This window comes from Canis lupus, chromosome 10 (genome assembly GCF_003254725.2).
Source record: "Canis lupus dingo isolate Sandy chromosome 10, ASM325472v2, whole genome shotgun sequence".
Classification (NCBI taxonomy): Eukaryota; Metazoa; Chordata; class Mammalia; order Carnivora; family Canidae; genus Canis; species Canis lupus.
In genome coordinates, this window is record NC_064252.1 from 48,511,514 (window position 1) to 48,532,109 (window position 20,596).

Genomic DNA, 20,596 nt, shown 5'->3' on the forward strand with positions numbered 1-20,596 from the left:
CTTGACGACACTTAGCATTCACTTTGAGAGCAGGGGAGTATATCTTGTACCTGCCACCTTCCACAGGGTCAACTACACTGTAAGTGCTCATGAAAAGGCTGCTAGTTAATGCATCACTTGCTAAGTGGATTTATTAGGGGCTTGCCTTCGTACGGGGGTGACCCCAACCAGGTCTCGGTGGGCTACCAGATGACCACATTGTGGTAGCTGGGAGAAGAGACCCAGTCAACAGAGTAGGGTGGGCACCGAACAGGTGAGGGCTGTTGGGAGGTGCAGACACTGGCATCTAGACCAGTGTCTGCTTTCCATCTAGGTTGACCTGGAAAGCTGCTCAACCTCCGAGGTCTGGGCAGCCATGGGGCCAGGATCAGAGAGGCCTGTCAGGCAAAGCAGGGGTAGAGAAGCACCAGAAACCATTCTGATCCCAGGGCAAGGCTTCCACTCCAGACAAACTGGGCCTTCCATGAGGGGAGCAGGGTGGACACTGATGCTCAGGGGGCTGGGGCAACCTCTGAAGAGCAAGCCTGTTGCTGAGCTGCTTATCCAGAGCCACAGATTACAGCAGGATAAGCCCCTGCATCCGGGTAGGCCTGACACAGGGTCCTGCTCATGGTTCCAGCAGGAAGGTGACAGGGACATGGTGGCAGGGGCCTCTGCATATCATTTCAAGAGTAGAAGCCAAAGAACCGTGCTAACCCCCCTAAGAGAGGTGAGGGAGTAAAACGCAGCAGCTGTGACGCTTTCAAGACTCACCCTGAGAGAGCCCGGGGTTGGGCCAGCTGTCACACAAATCGTCTTTCTTTCCAGGGCACGCAGGACCTCCACCTGCCCACGGCCTGGTGTCTTCTTCAAGCCCGTGGTGGCTTCAGTCCACGCTCTTTGCGTGATGCTCTTATGTGTTCACACACCTACCTCAAGTGCTAGAAGAGTGAGTGTTTATATGCTTTATTGTCCTCACAGGCATTTCTATTGAAGTTACATTTTTCTAGACTTTTATTGCAAGTGAAAGAAATGCATAAATGTGTAGTGTGGAATTAATGACACATTCAGGATATACGAGGAACATTAAAGGCTCTGTTAGGATTTGGTGACAGCTGCCAAGAATCTTTTCTATAATCATAAATGAGATAAGCACGAAGCAATGAAGACGACATAAAACCCCTGGCGCAGACCAGGGGCAGGTGTTTCCCCTGCCGCAGTTAATGACCTTGGGGGAGCCTGCTGCAGACCGGGAACACGTGCAGCCCAGGGCTCCGGGGGCCAGAGAGCCTCGGGGTGACTCCTTCATTCCCCATGGCCCTTCTTACCTACACGCATTTTTCCTGGCCCATGGCCCCGCTTGGAAAGCATCTCTCTGCAGTGTTCATCCACTGAAATCCCCGCCAGCCTCTGAGTCTCCCAGGCTCAGCCGGACACTCATCCTCCTGGGACGGAGGCTGCCTTAACTTCTTCACCCCATGCTGCGCACGCTGCCTCCTATTGCGCTCATCCTCCGGGTGATCCTGAGGTGCTTTTTTTGGGGGGGGGGGCTTTCCCTAGCTTCCTGGCAGGGCTCATGCTACTCATTCCAGCAAACATTTCACTGGGCTCTTCCTAGCCACACCGTGGAGGGACCTCAGCGAGCAAGCCGGCACCTACTGCCTCTAACTGTTGCTTACCTTCAAACTATTCCTCCCTTCCCTCCAAGAGTCCTCTATTCTCAAACCTGCAAGCACCATCCTATTGAGGATATGTATCACCCTGATACTTCCCCAGTGGAGTCCCTCAGAGAGCAGAGTGAGCCTCAGCAAAGCTGTGAGTGCACAGGGCTTAACTCAGGGGCACCTCGCAGGTTTGTGCTCCTCGCCTGCTCCTGGGCCCACCCCTGGCCTTCTCCCACAGTGGGAGAACTCTGGGAGGCTTGGGGAGGGGTGGGTGGAGAGGCAAGTGAGGAGGGCTGCCAGGACTCAACCTAAAGGTGGGACAGGGAACAAACTGAGGTCTCTTCAGGGGATTCAGCCCACAGCCCTGCCCCTCCCTGCCCCCCAAACTAAAGGCTAGCCAGACGGAGGGGGAGCAGGCTCCTCAGCTTGCATGGGAGGCCTGGCGGGGAACAGAGCAGCCGCTGGCCACAGAGACTGGTGGGGTGAGGGGACTCTGGGCCCTGAGCAGACGCACCTTAGAGGTCCTCACCTCCTGCCCATGCTCCCCAGAACTCTAGCTCCAAGGCTCTCAGGGCCATCTGGACCAAGCTAAGAGTCAGGGCCCCTCATTTAAGTAGGGACTCATGGTATGGCTGCAGCTTCCCCTCAAGCTCTCAATAAACACAGGTGGAGCATGAATGAACACCAGTCACCAATATTCAGGAGGAAGGGGCTACGATGGAAGGTTCTGGGAAGTGCCTGATGCCCAAGGGTCTTCCTGGGATTCAAGGGGAAGCAGAAAGTTTTTCCACAGCGTTGGGCTCTTTATCTCCAATGTTGCCTATGACACTCCTGCCAGGACTGCCCTCCTGCTGAAATGATGCCCAGGTCAACCCTTCCCACCCACCCTGATGATTCTTCACTCTCAACACAATGCTGTCTACATTGTTCATTCATTGCACACCCTCTAAGATCTGTTTCCTCATTAGTAAAATGGAGATAACAGAGCCTGCTTTAGGATTGGGGTGGGGTGAAGGGTTAAGTTGCATGGGAAGCCCCTGGAGCAGTGGCTGACTTATACTGAGTTCTCACTCAGCGTCAGTCATTGCACTTACTATAACTAGTATTACCGTTAATGCGCCTGGGAGAGCTCTGGGTTTTCCACTGCCAGGTACCTTTGATGTGCCATCTTGGGCCTATGGGCCCGGAGCCAGTAGGGAAGGAGAGACTGGAGCCACAAAGTCCTACTTACTGCCATAGGTACCACTGCTGTCCACTCCTGGACATCGAGCACCCATTCCATGCCAGCATGGCATCTAGACTGGACCTCTCAAACCTTGGCGCACCCACAAACCTCCTGGAGAGCTTGCTAAAGCACAGAACAGCGGGTCACACCCTCAGAGTTTCTGCATTCCTCAGAGATTCCCAGATAATGCATATGTTGCTGCTCCGGGAACCACAGTTTGAGAACCACTGCTCCAGGATATAGCAGACAGGAACTCTGTCATATTGTGTGGATCCCCAGCACCCAGCACAGTTCTGGGAATAGAGTGTTTAGTTACCATTTGATGCTCTGTGTGCACCTCGCTTATTCTGTGATGGGCCAGCACACTGCCTCCTGCCCAGGTGAACCCCACCCTCGTTTTGAGAAGCATGTGGCCTTGACCTACTCAAGCAGCTACGGAGACCACTCAACCCCTGAACCACTTGAAAGGTCCTCTGACAGAGCTGGAGGGCAGCGTCCACCCCTGCCGTGCCCTACACAGGCTCCCTACAGCTGTCTGCCACAACTAATCCCTGACATCTTAACTGTCCTTGAGATGAGAAGGAGCTGGAGGTGAAAGGCAGATGGGGAGACAGGGTGACCGGATCCCAGAGATCGCAATTCTCAGCTTTTCAATGACCTACCAAGCTCTTTCACCCTTTTCCTCCCTTACCTCCTCCTCCTCTTCCTCTTTCTCCTCCTCCTCCTCATCCAGTGCTGCTCCTCCAATGCATTTTCCTGGTTCAGTCTTTTCATTTTTATCTCCTAAAATGTCTTTGACCATGACAAGGCATGACCCATGGCCACGGATGAACTTTCAGTCTTCCTCTCCTTGGAGATAAAGGTTCAGCAGACCTTGGGGGACATAATCCCTCTGAACGGCCTGCCTCCATCACATCTGCCCCAAAGTGGAGAGAGGACTCCTAAGTCTCCCTTGGAAGCGTGGCTCCCTCCTGCATCCCAAAGTGGGGCCCCACTGCAGGCTTCCACCCACTGCACCCCCATGGGCTCATCTCATTTTTGTGGTGAGTGCAGACTCTTGCTCTGTCTCTAAGGAGGTCTACAGTGGTCTCCTGTTGGAGCAAGCCATCAGGAGAAAATGTCAGCACAGCAGAATAGGATTGTTACCTATTCTCTTGGGAAACAAAGTAAGAGAAGAAAAGGAGGGCCAGATTCAGGCAGATGGAGGTAGAGTAGGCAACCAGAGCTGAGGATATTCTACCAAATAGTTTTTTTTTAATAAGCTTTTAATTTTGAATAATTTCAGATTTCTAGAAATTACAAAGACAGTAAAGGGAGTTCCTAGATCCCCTTCACTCAGTTTCCCCTAATGGTAGCATCTTACACAACCTGGGTATGTCTTTCAAAACTAAGTAATTAACATGGGTGGGTTACTATTAAATAAAGTTTACATTTTATTTGGATGTTACCAGTTTACCCACTAATGTCATTTTCCTGTTCTAGGATCCAATGTGGCAAATAAATGTTTTTTAGTAATTCAACAAATTTGTACCATGGGTGCTGGAAAGCCACCACTAAGGAATCATGCCTTTGGAAAGCAGAGCCTTCCTGGTCTTAAGCAGCCTGAACACAGCAGACTCTGGGATGGGTGACCTGTGAAGGTGCTATCAGGCAAGAGCATGCCATTATCTGTCCTCTACAGAAATCCAAAGATGAGATAAGCCGCTGTGTCTGTGGTACAGCATGACAAGAGTCTGTGACTTCCTGGGGGAGGCTGGCCCCCCAGCATGGGCGTGGGGTGGTGGTGGTGGCGGAGGGGCACTCCACCCAGAGTCACACTCCTAGGCATACACACAACATTGCTCTGTTTGACCAAGGACCGGAGGACCTGAAGACTTGTGTACTTGTCCAGGCACTGTCCCTCTTCAGCTAAGAGGCCTTAGGAACTTTAGTGCCACTCTCTGCTTCTCAGTGTCCTGGCCTGCACACCAAAGGGGTAGGCTGCGAGATCTCCAGCCTGCTAGCCGCCTACTGTTTGCCATGCAGAGGGTCCTGGAATCTGACAGACAAGGGCTACGAAGAGACATTGCCTCAGCTACTCCAGGGAAACCAGAGGGTCACTGCTTCAAATCTTATCCCTGAGTCCTCACACCAGCAGTCTAGCCTCAGAGGTCAAGTTCAGAAACCGGAAGCATGGGAGGCCTGGGTGTCTCAGTGGTTGAGCATCTGCCTTTGGCTTAGGTTGTAATCCCCGGGTCCTGGGATCAAGTCCTGCATGGGGCTCACCACAAGGAGCCATCTTCTCCCTCTGCCTATGTCTCTGCCTCTCTCTCTCTGTGTCTCTAATGAATAAATAAATAAATAAATAAATAAATAAATAAATAAATAAATAAAATCTTTAAAAAAAAATGTAGCAGCAGGGATGGGATTAGCTACTGGGAAGAAAAGGCTGGAACTCAGAGCTGAAGCCCCTCCCCATCATCAGAGGCCTAGACACCTGTAGATAGGAAGATGTGTACACCACCTTAGGCTGAAAGTACATAATCAGAGTAACTTGGCTCCCTTTTGGGTCAAGAAAATGCATTCTTGTCTGTTTGTTTTGATTTGTTTTCTGATCCTCCTTTAAGGAAAATGGAAAAGAGAAGGGAAAGCAAAATAAAACACACACACAAAAAACAGTGTTCTCTTAAGCTTGAGAATGGCCAAAGCCTTTGATTATTCAACTGTAAGTTTACAGAATGGTTCAGTTTGAGTAGTTTCTCCATCTATTTATGGTGCCAGTAACAATTAGTAGCACTTCTAGGATTGTTCACAATTGCAGGACCGTTGACACTAATCACCCTCAGTCCCTGGATGCCAGCAGGGAGGGTCTCAACTCTGGGTTTCAGACAGCATGCTCCAAGGAGCTGCCACTCGCACAGCCTCAACCTCCACACCAAACATGCCCGAGATGGATGGGAGACTCTCTGTACAATCGGCATTTGAGGCAGAGGGAAACCTAAGGTTGAACCCCTTGGCCAGGGCTGGGCATCGGATTCACTGGGGGCCCTTTCCAAGAGGTACGAGTCTAGGCCCTACCCACAAAGGTTCCTTTGGAACCCAAGGTCTGGACCCAAGGATTACAAAAGCAGCTCAGTGATTGTGGTGTGTCTCCAGAGTCCCCATATACAGCTGAACAGTACACAGCAGCCCCTGGACCCCTCAGTTAGAACCACTAGATTCAACCCAGTAATGGGGTCAGCTTCCACACAGAAACATATTGGTACAGGATGAAGAAGGCTTTGTCATCAGGGGGAAGTCCTTGTCATTTCGATCCTGGGAAGGAGTGTCAGGCCACACGACTCAGGACCAGTTCAAAATATTGACCTGTGGCCTACCAGTCAGTCAGCAGGGCCTTGCCCTAGAATGACTGGCCCAAGGGGTCTGAACTCTTGAATTCTATAGAGGGAAACTAGAAATGATTTTCTTGGTTAAAAAAAAAAAAATCAAGCCTCACAATATAATTTGTCAAAATTTAGGGGGACAGATCAAAAAGTCTTTTTGTTCCTGATAGCCAGCCCGAAGTCTCCAACCAAGCAGACTAGTTTGGTAGTTAAAGGCACCATACTGGTGCCACATTGCTGGGTTCAAATCCCCAGCACAGCCACTTACTGGGTGATCTTGCACACATTACTACTTTCTCTCTTTCTCAGACTTGATTTCCCCAACTATAAAATGGTACGACCTCGTAGAGTTGTTGACAAGATTAAGTGAGAAAATATGTGGAAAGTGCTGAGAACAGGGCCTGGCCCTGTAAGCTGTAGAAATGTTAATTATTGTTACTACTGGTGCCATATCCTCCAGCTGCTGCCAGTCATTCCTGGGCACCAAGCCCTGAGAAGTCAAGATCTGAGGAGCCATCACAGACTTCCGGATGGCAGCAGCAAAATGAAGACTCTCCCCTCTTCTAGTCCTTTGGACATTTGGGTCTTAGAGGCAGACTGGGTTAGGAAGTATTTAGAACGGCCAGTTGAGTAACTTGTGACACATTCACATGACGGAATGTAATGTGACTGTCACAAAGAGGGAGTGCATATGAATACATGGAGAAGGATATGTGACACAGTGCTGAGTGAAATAAACAGGTAACAGAACAGAATGGCCCCATTTTTGTTAAAAGCATATACATGTAGTGTGTATGAATCATACTCCACAAGTTGAGATATGCAAGAAGTATTACATGTCATTATTTTATTTAAATCAACTCAAATCTGACTCCAAGTTTTACCCTCCCAGCAGGCAGGAAATTCCCTCTCAGGCATTACTGGGGTTTCTTCTACCCAGTGACACATGAGAACCCAGCATGCTAACATGGTGCCCAGAAAATAGGAGGCCAGCCTCTAGCCTCCTGTCTCTGGTGGCTGTGACATCCTCAGGGTCAAGCCCATAGACCCCTTGCAGATATGTGGCTCTTCATGGCTGGGGAGGTGTGTGTGTGTGGGGTGGCACTCTTCAGCAAGCCTGGGAGTTCAGGTGCCTTCAAGCTGTTCCCTGGGGGCAGGCATCTTCTCAAGTGTCCTGTCCTCTCTGCAGGTGCTACCCGGACAGGTCAGGTTCCCTGCACCTTGAGGCCTATCATGCTGGGCTCTGTCTTGGTCCCCCTCCCAAGCCCCCATGCACCCCTTCCTTAATACTTAACTCTTCAGGGAGCTGGGGTTTTCCTGAGAGCCAGAAGTAGGGACAGCTTCTGCTTCCTTCTGCCCTGAAGCTCCGCAGGCGGAGAATGCATGGGTTTAGGCTAGAGGAGGAAGCAGCGGGGAGAACCTGCACTGATTAACAGCACAGTGAATGACTTGCCCGCCTGTGTATGTGTGTGCCTAGGCACAGGCCTGGCCAGTGTGCTCCCAAAGGTAGTTCTCTCTGGTGGGGAGGGGGGATTATGGGTGACTGGAACGTTCAGTTTGCCTTTTAGTTTCTCTGAACCTACTACAGTAAATATGAATCACTGGTATGAAAAGTTGTAAAGCTTGAGAGAAGCATTTGGATTCGTTTTAGAGGCCTGGATGATGAGTTTCTGAGGAAGGAGGAAGCTAAAAGCAGGGGCAATGAAACAGAGCAAACAGGCCCTGTGAGCAAAATGAGTTTCGTCTGAGTGATTTCACCTCTAGTGCACGCTCTTGAGGATTAAGTCCTTGGCGTCTGCATATAAATAGCTGTATGGTGTAAGAGGCACCCTCAGAGCTCTGGGGGGAGAAGTCAAGAGCTGACTGAGCTACTCCCAGTTCCACCGCCCCCTTCACCAGGAATCAGCTTTCCCAAGAGAGCATGGCCTGGGTGGTACCAGCTACTGCCAGCAGTATGTGTGTATGTGTGTGTGTGTGGGGGGGTGTACACATGTAAAATTTCCCAGCAGCCTCCTTCCTGAGTCCCTGTTCATGCATCCTCCCCTGAGCAGCAGCAACACCTCCAGATGTGTTCATGTGTTTCCCTGCCTCCCCTTCCCACAAGCCTTCATGATGCCACAGAACAAAGAGGATCAAGATGAGGATGGGTGTCTCTCATTCTGGTTCTGTGGATCACAGGGTACCTGGCTTACTTGTTTTGGTAGGCTGGCCAGCTGTGAGCTGTTTAGCTTAGGGCTCTAGGATGAGGACTGTTTTTCTTTCAGAATTTGGTTCAGGGGTGAGACAGAGGATTCTGGGCTGAGGACAGCCAGGGCCTGGCTTCTAGGCTCTCATTCCTCACTGCTGGGGCTGGGGATTCCAGCTCCCCCAAGGGTCAAGGATGCTGCCTTTTAGGGAGGGCCAACTCTCTGGACAGAGGCAGCTCATGATCACCCTTTTCCCAGGGCCTAAAACTTTCCCAGAGCTCCTGGGGAAGGAGTCTCAGGGGGCTAGGTAAAACACAGAGGAAATAGGCAGGGTAACAGTCCCTCTCTCAGTCTCAGGGTTGCCAGGACTGTAGAAGGCTGCTTCTTCCCTCCCCACCTCCCAGCAGATTCCAGCATCCCCGGGTCATGCAGTATGTGGGGTCCTTGAAGACTCTTTGATCTTTAGACCCTCAAATCCACTGGAGTGCCAGGCCATAAATATTGTGCTACCACCTCTGTCACCAGCCCTCCAGAGTAACAATATCTATGCTTTTAATTCTGGCTTAGATTAACAATGCCTAACGTCTTTTTAATGATTCCCGTGTCTGGGCTTTTCCCCCTAACTTGATTGGAAGTTCTTTTAGAGTAGACACAATTTTCCCACAGGACAAAGCATAGGATATAAAAAAGGACCAGACATTCAAAAAACACCCTTGTTAAATGATTAACCTGGATGCATAGGTGGATAGGAGGTAGACAGACAGGTGGATGAATGGCAGACATCCTTCATAGAGGTCTTCCCATAACAGGAACAGTTTTTCCTGTGCATTTATCCAACAAATATTTAGTGTTCACTATACATTCTAGTCATTGTTCTAGGCCCTTGGGATGAATCAGTGAACAAAAACACAAGAGTCTGCCTTCATTAAATTTATATTCTATCAGGAAGAGACTTACAACCAATAAACATTAAAAAATAAGGAATTTCATGGCATGTCAGAAAGTGATAACTACTATGGAAAATAAGCAGAATAGGGTAAGGTGGGTTGGGATTTAAGTAGAGGTAGGTTGTAGGGTATATGGAGTCAGAGTAGGTCTCATTGAAATGGTGACATCTGGGCAAAGGTTTGAGGGAGTTGGGGGAGTAGGTCATGTGGCTATTTGGAAAAGGAGCATTCTAGGAAAGTGAACAGTGTGTTTTGTACCGTGGAGGACACTTGGGATCTTGAGGAATTGCCATGTGGTCACTAGGATGGAATGGCATACATGAGAGGAAGGCAGTACGAAGTAAGTTCAGAGAGGTAGAGTTGAGACAGACTTCCCTATAAAGTCTTAGGGAAATGGGAGCCATTGAAAGGTTTTAAGAAATGACATGATCTGATTTAAATTTTAAAGGACTCCCTCTAGCTGCTGTTTTGAGAATAGACTGCAGAGGGACAAAGGTGGAAGTAATTAGGAGGCTTTTATAATAATCCAGGTGAGAAATTTTAGAGGCTCCAATCAAGATGATAGCCATGAAGGTGGAAAGCCTAAGCAATTGAAAGAATGGAGTTGCCATTAAAATGGAGATGGCTGCGAGTGGAGCAGGTTTATGAGGTATCAGTAGGCACGGGGACAGATCAGAAGAGTAAATTGAGTCGAGGTATCTTCTCTATGACATCCAAGTAGAGATCTTGAAGGCTGAAGGTATAAATTGAAATTTGGGCATCATCAGTGATATTTGATGTGCAAAGCCGTGAGATCAAGTGACATCACCAAAAGAATTAATGTAGATGAAGAAGAGAAGGGGACAAAGGGGCCTGAATCCTGGGGTATATAAACCCTAAAAGGTCAAGGAGATGAGGAGGAACCAACAAAGGAGACCAGGAAGGAGTAACTTGCAAGGTAGAAGAAAGACAATGACAGCATGATGTTCTGGAAGTCAAGTGGAGAACATGTATCAAGGAGGAAAAAGTGGTCAGCTTGCATCAAATGCAGTTGATGGGTTAAATGGTCAAGACTGAGACTGAGTCCAGCAATATGAAGGTTGGTAAGAGCAGTTTGTTGAGCACTGGGGGCAAAAGAGTGATTGGGGTGGGTTTAAGAAAGAAAGGGAGGAATCCACACGTTTATGGTCAACTGATCTTTGACAAGGGTGTCAAGAACATACAAAGGGGAAATGACCATCTCTTCAATAGTTGGTGCTTGGAAAACTGGATATCCACATGCAGAAGAATGAAACGGGATCTTTACCTAACACCATAGAGAACAATTAACTCAAAGACTTAAATGTAAGAAAAAACTTTTAAAAATAAAGACTTAAATGTCAGATCTGAAGCTGTAAAACTAGTAGAAGAAAAGCTTCTTGGCATTGATCTTGGCAACAATGTTTTGGATCTGACACCAACATCAAGGCAACAAAAGCAGAAATAGATAAGTGGAACTATATCAAACCACTAAGCTTCTGTACAACAAAGAAACCAATCAACAGAATGAAAAGGCAACTTACAGAATAGGAGATGGGAGAAAATATCTGCAAACCACGTATCTGATAAGGGTTAATATCCCGAATATATAAGGAACTCCTACAACTCAACAGTTTAAAAAAATGTTAAAAATGGGTTAAGGACCTGAACAGACATTTCTTAAAACAAACAAACAAACAAACAAACAAATGACCACTAGGTTCATGAAAAGGTGCTCAACATCATTGATCATCAAGGAAATGCAAATCAAAGTTAGAAATGAGATATCACCTCAAACCTGTTAGAATGGCCATTATCCAAGAGACAAAATATAACAAGAGTTGGTGAGGATGTGGAGAAAAATGAACCCTTGTGCACAGTTGGTGAGAAAGTAAATTGGTGCAGCCAGTATGGAACTCAGTATTAAGGTTCCTCAAAAAATTAAAAGCAGAGCTACCATATTATCCAGCAATCCCACTTCTGGGTAGATATACAAAGGAAATGAAATTGGTATCTTGAAGAGATATTTGCACTCACATATTTATTACAGCATTATTCATAATAGTCAACATATGGTAAGTCCTAAATGATCTATCTCTCCCTACATATATATACATATATACATATATATATATACACACAAACATGTACAATGTAATAGTATTCAGCCTTTTTTAAAAAAGAAAATCCTCCCATTTGTGACAACATGGATGAACCTGGAGGACAGTATGCTAAGTGAAGTAAGCCAGACACAGAAAGACAAATACTGCATGATTGCATTTATATGTGGAATCTAAAATAGTCAAATCCATATAAGCTGTGAGTAGTATATGGTGGTTGCCAGGAGCAGTGGTAGGGGAAGAGGAAATGAGATGTTGGTCAAGGGGTGCAACATTTCAGTTATACAAGATAAATAGATGAATGCATTGTGGAGATCTAACGTATAGTACAGTGATAATAATCAACAGTACTGGGTTGTACACTTGAAGTTTGCTAAGAGGATAGATCTTAAACCTTCTCAACACACACACAGGGACTATATAGAGGTGATGAATAAGTTATTGACCTTGGTTTTGGTGATCTTTTCACAATGTATACCTATAACAAACCATCAAGTTATATACCTTAAATAGAAACACATTTTATATCTCAATAAAATTGTTTATTCAAGCAAGACTTGGAGGAAACAAATTGGAGATAGTAAGTACAGACAACTTCCTGGAGAAGTTTTGCTGCAAATGGGAAGCAAACAAAAAGTTGCAGGAGAAGTGGGCTCAAGAAGAGGGCTTTATAAAATGGGAGAGATGATCAAACACCTGTATGCATGGAAAGGATTCAGGAGAGAATAAACAATCGTAAATGGAGGAGAGAAGTGGGCAATATGGTGAAAGCAATGCCCTTGCGTAGGTGACAAGGGTGAGATCTGATGTACAGGTGGAGAGGTTGCTCTAGAGAGATGCACAGAAAGATCAAGTTACAGCCAAGGAACCAGAGGACATGAGGGCAGATCCATGCTGGGGTCGAGGGAGATGTGTTGGTGGAGTCTGTGGGAATTCTCTTCTGATTATTTCAACTTTGTCGTAAAGAGGGAAGCAAAGTCACACCGGAGAAAGGTGTTCAGGGGCTGGAGAGAGAAGAGACAGTGTAAAGTCCTCACCTAGGGGAGTGGGGGAGTGAGTGGACAGGAGAGGATGGTGACCTGGCAGCAACTGAGGCCTTCTTGAAAATTGTGGGCATGAATTTAAAGTGAGAGCTGTCAGCATGGTTGCATTCTATCCCCAAACCTGCGTGGAGGAAATGGGGAGTTGGATTTAACCTTGGTTGTGGTTTTGCCAAGATAGTACAATGAAACAAAAGGGGAAAGGGAGCGATTATAATGATTGACTATGGAATTTAAGTTATATTCTAGAAAGAAGGGCTTCCATTTTAGTAAGCAGGGATGTATGAGGTTTTTTTCTTTGCTAAGAGTGAGTGTGGATGGAAAAAGTCTGAGACTAACTGCCCTGGGGGCCATCATTAACTCAGTGGCTCCCTGAGGATTTAATGGAGGTGACCTGCCTCCCAAACTTGCCTTCATACTCAGTTTGCCAAGAGGTGTGTTATAGCACAGGGGTTGGAAGTGGAGCAGGGAGGCGAGGATCCATCCTGTGTGTACCAGGCTTTCTCTTAGGCTATCTGCGGGGCACTCCAGTCACTCTAAAGACACAGCGCTCCCTGTCTCATCAGCAAGCCTCGCTTCACTGGGAGTGGTGCTAGCAGTGACCCTGACCTCAGCCAGGTCTCAGCTTCTCCAATTGGACCCAAGTAGCTCTACTATTCAGCTGCTTACCCCTGTCCTCCTGCCTTCCTTCTTATGGCTCACCTCTCCCCGCCATTTGTAAGTCCCAGGACAGCAGCCCCATCTTCATGTCCTCTGGATTCCCAGGAGTTTCTGAAGCCCTGCTCCTGGCTTATATGACCCAGTCCTTGGCTGTTCTGCATCATTCAACCCCCACTCTTCCCTTTCCACTCTACCCAACTGGCCCCATCCAGCATCCGCACCTCAACAGCACCCAGCCTCATTCCCACATACTCAGCCCCAGAGTTCATTGGCTCAGCCTCATTCACTCACTGGGAGACAGTCAATCTCTAGGCCTGTTTCTACAATTGTGATGACAATCATAACAACAGCATTAACTGCCACAGTACAACTATTGAGAAGGTGTGCTTACTGCTATGTTCACATTCCCAGAAACCTCAGATGTAGTAGGTAGAGCCTCACATATAGTAGGTACCCAGCAAATAGCTGAGGAACAAAGGGATAAATGAGTTCCATCTACCAAGTGCTTATAAAGTCTTAAGAATGGCACTGTCTTTTTACATGCATTACCTAATTTTTATCCTCCCAACAACCTCCCTCAATGCAGGATATGACAGGTCCTAATTTATGGATGGGGAAAATTAAGGCATTAAGGAGTCACATAGCTAATAAATGGCACAAACAGAACTAGAACCCTGTTCTGTCTTTTAAGTGCATTACCTTATACAGATCTAGCCCACTGAGTCCCCAAGGTCACCCTTTCTCTCCCAAAGGCAAAACAAGAGGTGACAATTGAGAGCACCCAGGCCAGAGCCCCCTGGCAGTCAAGCCATGTTTCATGATATGTGAATAAGAATGACAGGGCCCTGGCTTCCAGAAATCCCTTGGGCACCCTGCCCCCAGCTTTGGGAAGCCAGGCTACAGTGATAGCTCAGCCTCCTCAGGCAGCTCTGCCCAAGGAAGGGCAGATGACCATCCAGAGCTCTGGCCAGGGACCTCAGAAAAAATTCCTCCTGCTGGTGACCACCCTCAGTCCCTTCCCTCTTGTTGTGCATGCTAGGCCAGTATCTTGGATACGAGGTAGGATTCAATAATTTGGAATCCCAGATGCCTGAAATAGATGCAAATAGTTGTTCCCAAACATTCATTCTCTGTTGCTATTTATTTATTTATTTATTTATTTATTTATTTATTTATTTGAGAGAGAGAGAGAGAGAGAGAGCACAGGGAGAGGGAGAAGCAGATTTCCTGCTGAGCAGGGAGCCCAATGCGGGGCTTGATCCCAGGACCCTGAGATCATAACCTGAGCCAAAGGCAGACACTTAACTGACTGAGCCATGCAGGCACCCCCATTCTCTCTTGCTTTATAATAGAACTCCTAAGTTCTAGACAGGTGTATGACTGCCTAGCTTATTATGGCCACAGGATAACACCAGAAGAAATACGTTCCTTTTCCAGATCAGTGATTCTTTTTTCATTTTAAAGATTTTATTTATTTGTTTGTTTGTTTATTTATTTATTTATGAGAGAGAGCACACTTGAGCTGGGGGAGGGGCAGAGGGAGAGGAAGAGAGAATCTCGAGCAGACTCTGGGCTGAGCGGAGCCAGACATAGGCCTGGATCTCATGACCCTGAGATCATGACCTGAGATGAAACCAAGAGTTTGATGCTTAACCAACCGAGCCACCCAGGTGCCCCTGAATCAGGGATTCTTAACCAGGGATGGTCCTACCCTCTCCACCCTAAGACATTTCTGGTTGTCACAACTGGGGGTGTTCCACTGGCAGAGGCCTGGGATGCAGCTAAACATCCTACAATGCACAAAACAACCCTCCACAAAAAAAGAATTATCTAGCCCAAAGTGTTAACAGTGTCAAAGTTGAGAAATTCTATTCTATATCATGCCCTTAAAAGGAATGTACATGCCCTCCTCTGGTCCTTTCCTCCTTTTCCTCTAGGCTAGAAGTTGAGCAAAACTGGACCAATGTCCTTGGACCTAGGAACACAAGCCAGATGCTTGAGGGTAGAAGAGCAACAGTCCTGGACTGCCTGCCTCTGCTATTACTGTGAAAAAGAAATCACCTTCTCTCTTGTCTAAGCCATTATATTTGGGGGTACTTTTATTATAGCAGCGTAGCCCATACCCTCACTGATACAATGAGTTTTAAGACAACAGCACCAGGACCCCTGAAATGGCTTACACTGTGACCAAGTGCCTCCCCTTGCCCTTTGGCCCAGGCCCCCAGACCACCATCTGATGCTTGTCCAAGATGGCCTCTCAGTCCAGGCTAAACAGGATTCCAAATTTCATATAATTTCTTTTCTCTTAGTCCCTGTCCCTCTTGCTATTTCTTTCTATAACACCTCGAGGCAAGCAGAATAATGCCTCCCAGACCAGTCTGTGTCCTAATCTGGGGAACCTATGAATGTTTTGCATGGCTAGAGAGAGTTCAAGTTTTTGATCAGCTGACTTTAAGGAGGGGATCCCGAATTACCCAGGTGAGCCCAGTGTAATCACATTGGCCCTTAGAAGTGAACGAGGGAGGTGAGAGAGGTTAGTGTCAAAGTGACAGAGTAAGGAGAAACTCAACTGTCCCTTGCTGCCTTTGAAGACACCTTTGCTTTTCAAAAAAGAAAAATGCAGCCACCTAGGCAGCTAGGTGATAGGTCAGTCACCTAGGCGACCTCTAGGTGATAGCCATACTAACTGGAGGCAGAATTAACCAACCCTCTAATTCCAAAGTGTTTAGCTCTGGGGAGGGGGATGGGGGGCACGAGCCCAAGGCATGTGAGCGGCCTCTAGAAGCTAGAAGAGACAACGAATGGTTTCTCCCATAGAGCCTTCAGAAGGAACACAGCCGTACTGACGCTCGATGTTAGCCCAAGGAGACCCATTTACAGACTTCTAACCTCTAGAACTGTAAGATAATAAATTTATGTTATTTTAGGCACTAAATGATAACCTATTAAGCACCCACACAAGTATTCAACCTTTCTCCCCTTCTTCTTCTTCCTTCTCTCTCTCTCTCTTTCCAATTTAGCGGCTAGAACTCTATTTATTCTCTATGGAAGCTTGAGCCAGGGTGAAAGACCCAACACCTGAGAGAAGAAATGGATCATGCTAACTGGAGTATGGGCTGGGTTCTGCAATTCCTGGATTCAAAACTAGGTCCTTTTCTCATTTGCTTTCAGAAACATATATTTCATCTGCTCCCAAGATCCTGCAGTAAGCAGCCTGCACTGCTTGTCATGGAATCCAGGCTGTCACTCGATTGTCTGTGTTTCCAAAGGGGTATCTGCTTAGGGCCAAGGCGACCGCTAGGTGATAGCCATACTAACTGGAGGCAGAATTAGCCAACCCTCTAATTCCAAAGTGTTTAGCTCTGGAGCACAAAAAGTTAAACACCTTCTTGCAACACATTATAAACATGTCAGTGTGTTTAACATGTTAACTGTCCTCTGTTCTCCTGCCCACGTGTTTAGAAAAGAAACAGGTTATGATGTTTAACTAGTAAATGGATGTATGTGCTCATAGCAGCTAACACTTTTTAAACACTTGTGGATGCTTAAAATTATGATGTGTTTAAGATTTGAACACGTTTGCTTTTCTACACTCTTAATCCAATGAGTGGCTGGCTGCATTTTTTTTTTTTTTTTTGAAAAGCAAAGGTTTATCCACCTTGCAAAGGCCAGTCTGCAATGACAAGTTCTTAGAGCTGCCAATTTTTTTTAAAGCATTTTTTTCCATATACAGACCCCCTCCTCCAGGGTAAAATGATAACTAAGAGAACATAAATAATGTCATTCTTGAGAGGTTGTCTAGAGTTCTATTCAGTCAGGGAATCTAGATGGTTTTACTGGCATGGGCTAAGAGGCTTCACCCATTTCTCTATATAGTTCTGAAAATGAAAACCAGAGAGACTCCAGGTCCTGCCCAGGCTACAGAACTGACTTCTCAACCCAGTCTGCCCAAACCAGTAGTTGGCAAAGGCATTATTTACTCCCATGTGCCTTCTATTGTGGGCTCACTGTGCGTGATCACTGAGAGAGTCTCTGGGGGTGGCAGTCCATCTGCCTTCCTCTGTCCCACTGGGACCTCTTTACTCTAGGCCTCCACTCATTCTTGTCTGATGTCTCCAACAATCTCCCCACTCATCTCCCTTGTCCCCCCGCCAGTGTCCGCTCACTTTTCCATACCCGACTTCCAACCACAACCCTGCCTGTATGTGGCCATCAGACCCCCTTCCCTAAGCAGTCTCATTTCCTGCCAATGTGTCCCTCCCTCCCTATGCTTTAGCCACCCTGGCCTTCTTGTAGTCCTTGCTGCTTCTTACCTCAGAGCCTTTAAATATTCTGTTCCCTCTGCATGAAAGCTGTTCTTTTCTTAGTCCTCTTCAGCCGGCTGTTTTAGTCAACAGTACTCCAGGAAAGCTTTTGCTGACTCCCCCCAGCACCTCCGGCCTGGACAGAGGTGCTGCCCTAGCACTCTGTTTCTTCCCTCTAGCACGGATTACCACACGTTTGGGTTTGCCTGCCCCGCTCAGCCGTGCCTCCTCCTCTCCCTGTCTTCTCACTGCCGTAAGCCACCCATGAGGCCAGGGCCTGCTCCACCTAATGCTGGACATAGGCTGGACTATGGTTAGCACCTAGTGAATGCTTGCTGAACGGCCAGAGATGGGACTTGCAGCTCTGTGGGCCATCTCAACGTCAAAGGGAAAAGATTGTGTCATGAGTCGGGGCTATAGTTTCTGACCTGGGGCAAGCCCTTTCATTTCTCTGACTCTCAGCCTGTCTGCATGTGGAGGGGCACCAGATCAATTCAGTCAATGCTTACTGACCTGGCACGGTGTACAAGAACTCTACTAGGCTCCCTATTGCCTGCAGAGATGGAAACCTCAAGGGGCTCGCCCTCCTGGCCCTGTGAGGGCTTGCAGTTTAGTGCACAAGGTAAGACTTGCACAAATAGCCCCAATACAAGGCAAATTTGATAACACTCCGAGATTATTTGAAAGGACTACGGAATGCATAGAAGAACCCACTTCCATGTGACAGGCGGAGAAAGCCTGTGGAAGAAAGGACATTTGGGCAAACCTTAGAACAGATAGGACTTCAACAGGCCAAAAGGTGGGGGAAATGAGGAATTTTATCAATGCAGTGACATTAAAGGCCCAGAGATGGAGAAGCCTGGGACATGCTCATGGTGTGTCCAGGATCCTGCTTGGCTGCCATGTAAGACGCAGAGGAGGAGATGAAGCTGGAGAGGTAGACTGGAATCATGGCAAGAGGCCCTGAAATGTCACTCAGGAGTCTGAAATAAATTCATAAGGTGGCAGGGAGCTGCTGGAGGGCTGGGAGCAGGGGAGCGACGATGAGAGCTTCACGTAGGGTATGAGGCCAGCTGTGGGGCTGGGGCTGGGAGGCAGCTATCATGAATCAGGAGAGTAGGCAAATGGCAGTGAGGAAGGCAGGGAGAAGAGGAGGCAGAGACGGGAGACCAATGAAAGACGGAAGCAGCAGGATTCAGGAGCTGATTGGGTGTGAAGTTGGAAAGAGTGACGCTCAGGAACACAATGCTGCAACGAATAAAAACAGCGAACATGGGAGTAAGGGAAGTGGGTAGGAGCTGGCCTTCTGCAGATCGCCATGGTTCCTCTGCAGTTTTCTGAACCAGGTGACTTCTCGGGAGGTATATTTAAGACATCCAAAGCTCAGATGATAAAACAAACCACTCATTTTCTGAGAACAGCACTATAGCAGGTGTCCTTCAGTTTCAGAATCTCAGCAGATTAGGGCTGCCAGCTTGAGACAACTGTCTGCTGGTCAGGAGGCCTGGTGTTTACACCATGCACCTGGCAAATGCGAGTCATCAAACCATGTGTGAGATACGGGGTCAGAAGAGTGGAGACTGTGTTCTCCTGCCTGCTGCAGGTACTCCGAGGAAGGTTTTACTGGCATCTGTGAATCCTCAGTTCCCATCCCCTTACTGGCAGCAGGCGGTCTACACTTTCCAAGCCCTTTAGAGGCAGGTCAGAGCCAGACGCTGGCCTCTGGCCCCGGGCTGTGAGAGGAAGGAACTTCCAGCCCCAGGCAGGAAAATGTCCCTGCAAGGTTTTCCCTCTCTCTTCTGCCTCATTGATGAAGGAGACCACATGGTTTGCACATAGACCCCTGGGCTGCTATATGGAGGGCATGTGCTTCTCAGAGTCGCCAGGACCAGTAGAAGTAAGAAAGAAACCTGTGTGTTACACTGATATCCAAAGATCGTGTATGGGAATGGGACCTATACAACATTTTTCATCTATTTCAGTGACATTTCAGCTCCTATCATAGACTGGTGACTGTATTCATTTCCTATTGCTGCTGTCACAAGTTACCACAAACTTGATGGTTTAAAAACAGTACAAATTTATTCTCTTAGAGTTCTCGAGGTCAGAAGCCCCAAAGCAGCCTCACTGGGTTAAAATCAAGGTGTTGGCAGGACTCACTCCTTCTAAACTCTAAGGGAGAAGCTTCCTTGCCTTTTTAAGCTTCTAGAGGCCACCTGCATTCCTTGGCTCATGGTCCCCTCGTCAGTCCTCAGAGCCAACAGCGTGGCGTCTTTAAATCTCTCTTTCTCTCTTTTGATCTCTGCTTCTGTTGTCACATCTCCTTCTATAACTCTGATGCTCCTGTGTCCCCCTATCTAGGACCTCTGCGATTACATTGGCCCAGCCAGATAATCCGGGATAATTCCTATCTCAAAATTCTTAACCAACTCACATTTGCAGAATCCTGTTTACCACATAAAGTAACATATTCATAGGTTCAGGGGAATCCATCACGGACATCTTTGGGGGGCACATTATTTGGCCTTTGACAGTGATTATCATTATCTTACATCTGATCCTTAATCCCAGTATGGTGGGATGTGGCCCACAGCCAGATGGTCTTCCCCCAGGTAATATTCCTCCCACATCACCTATAGCCATGCATCTTTCCTTTTGAAACACATATGAGAATTGTGTTCCACATATGAGAATTGACTATGGGGGAAACAATCCAAATGAGGATAAGCCTTATGCACAAAGATATGTATGAAGCATTACAGGTTTTGTTATAAAAAAGATTGGAAACACTTAAACATGCAGTAATAAGGGAATGTGCCAAAAAGTTCTAGAATACTTGTGTTTGAATATTAGGCAGCCATTATAAATGATTATGACAAATGTTGAAAACTGAAGCCCTTTATAATGTTTAAAGCAAGTTGTACACTTACGTATCTCAATTCTGAGAAAAACATGTAGAGAAGAAAATTCTGGAAATGTATACACCAAAATGTCAACAGTGTGGGGTTTTTCTTCTGGAGGTCTGGTCTCACTTTTATTTTCTTCTTTATGCCTTTTTTAAAATAATTTCTACCAAGAACAAGGACTACTTTTGTTATCAGAAATCTGTTGG

The 20,596-nt window shown here is 47.1% G+C and overlaps 1 long non-coding RNA gene across 1 annotated transcript in view; it reads right to left on the reverse strand.

The window, feature by feature from the left end:
- LOC112671412 (uncharacterized) overlaps positions 1-20,596 on the reverse strand; it is a 180,890-nt gene that overhangs the window by 105,189 nt on the left and 55,105 nt on the right. The gene's annotated exons all lie outside the window — the stretch shown is intronic.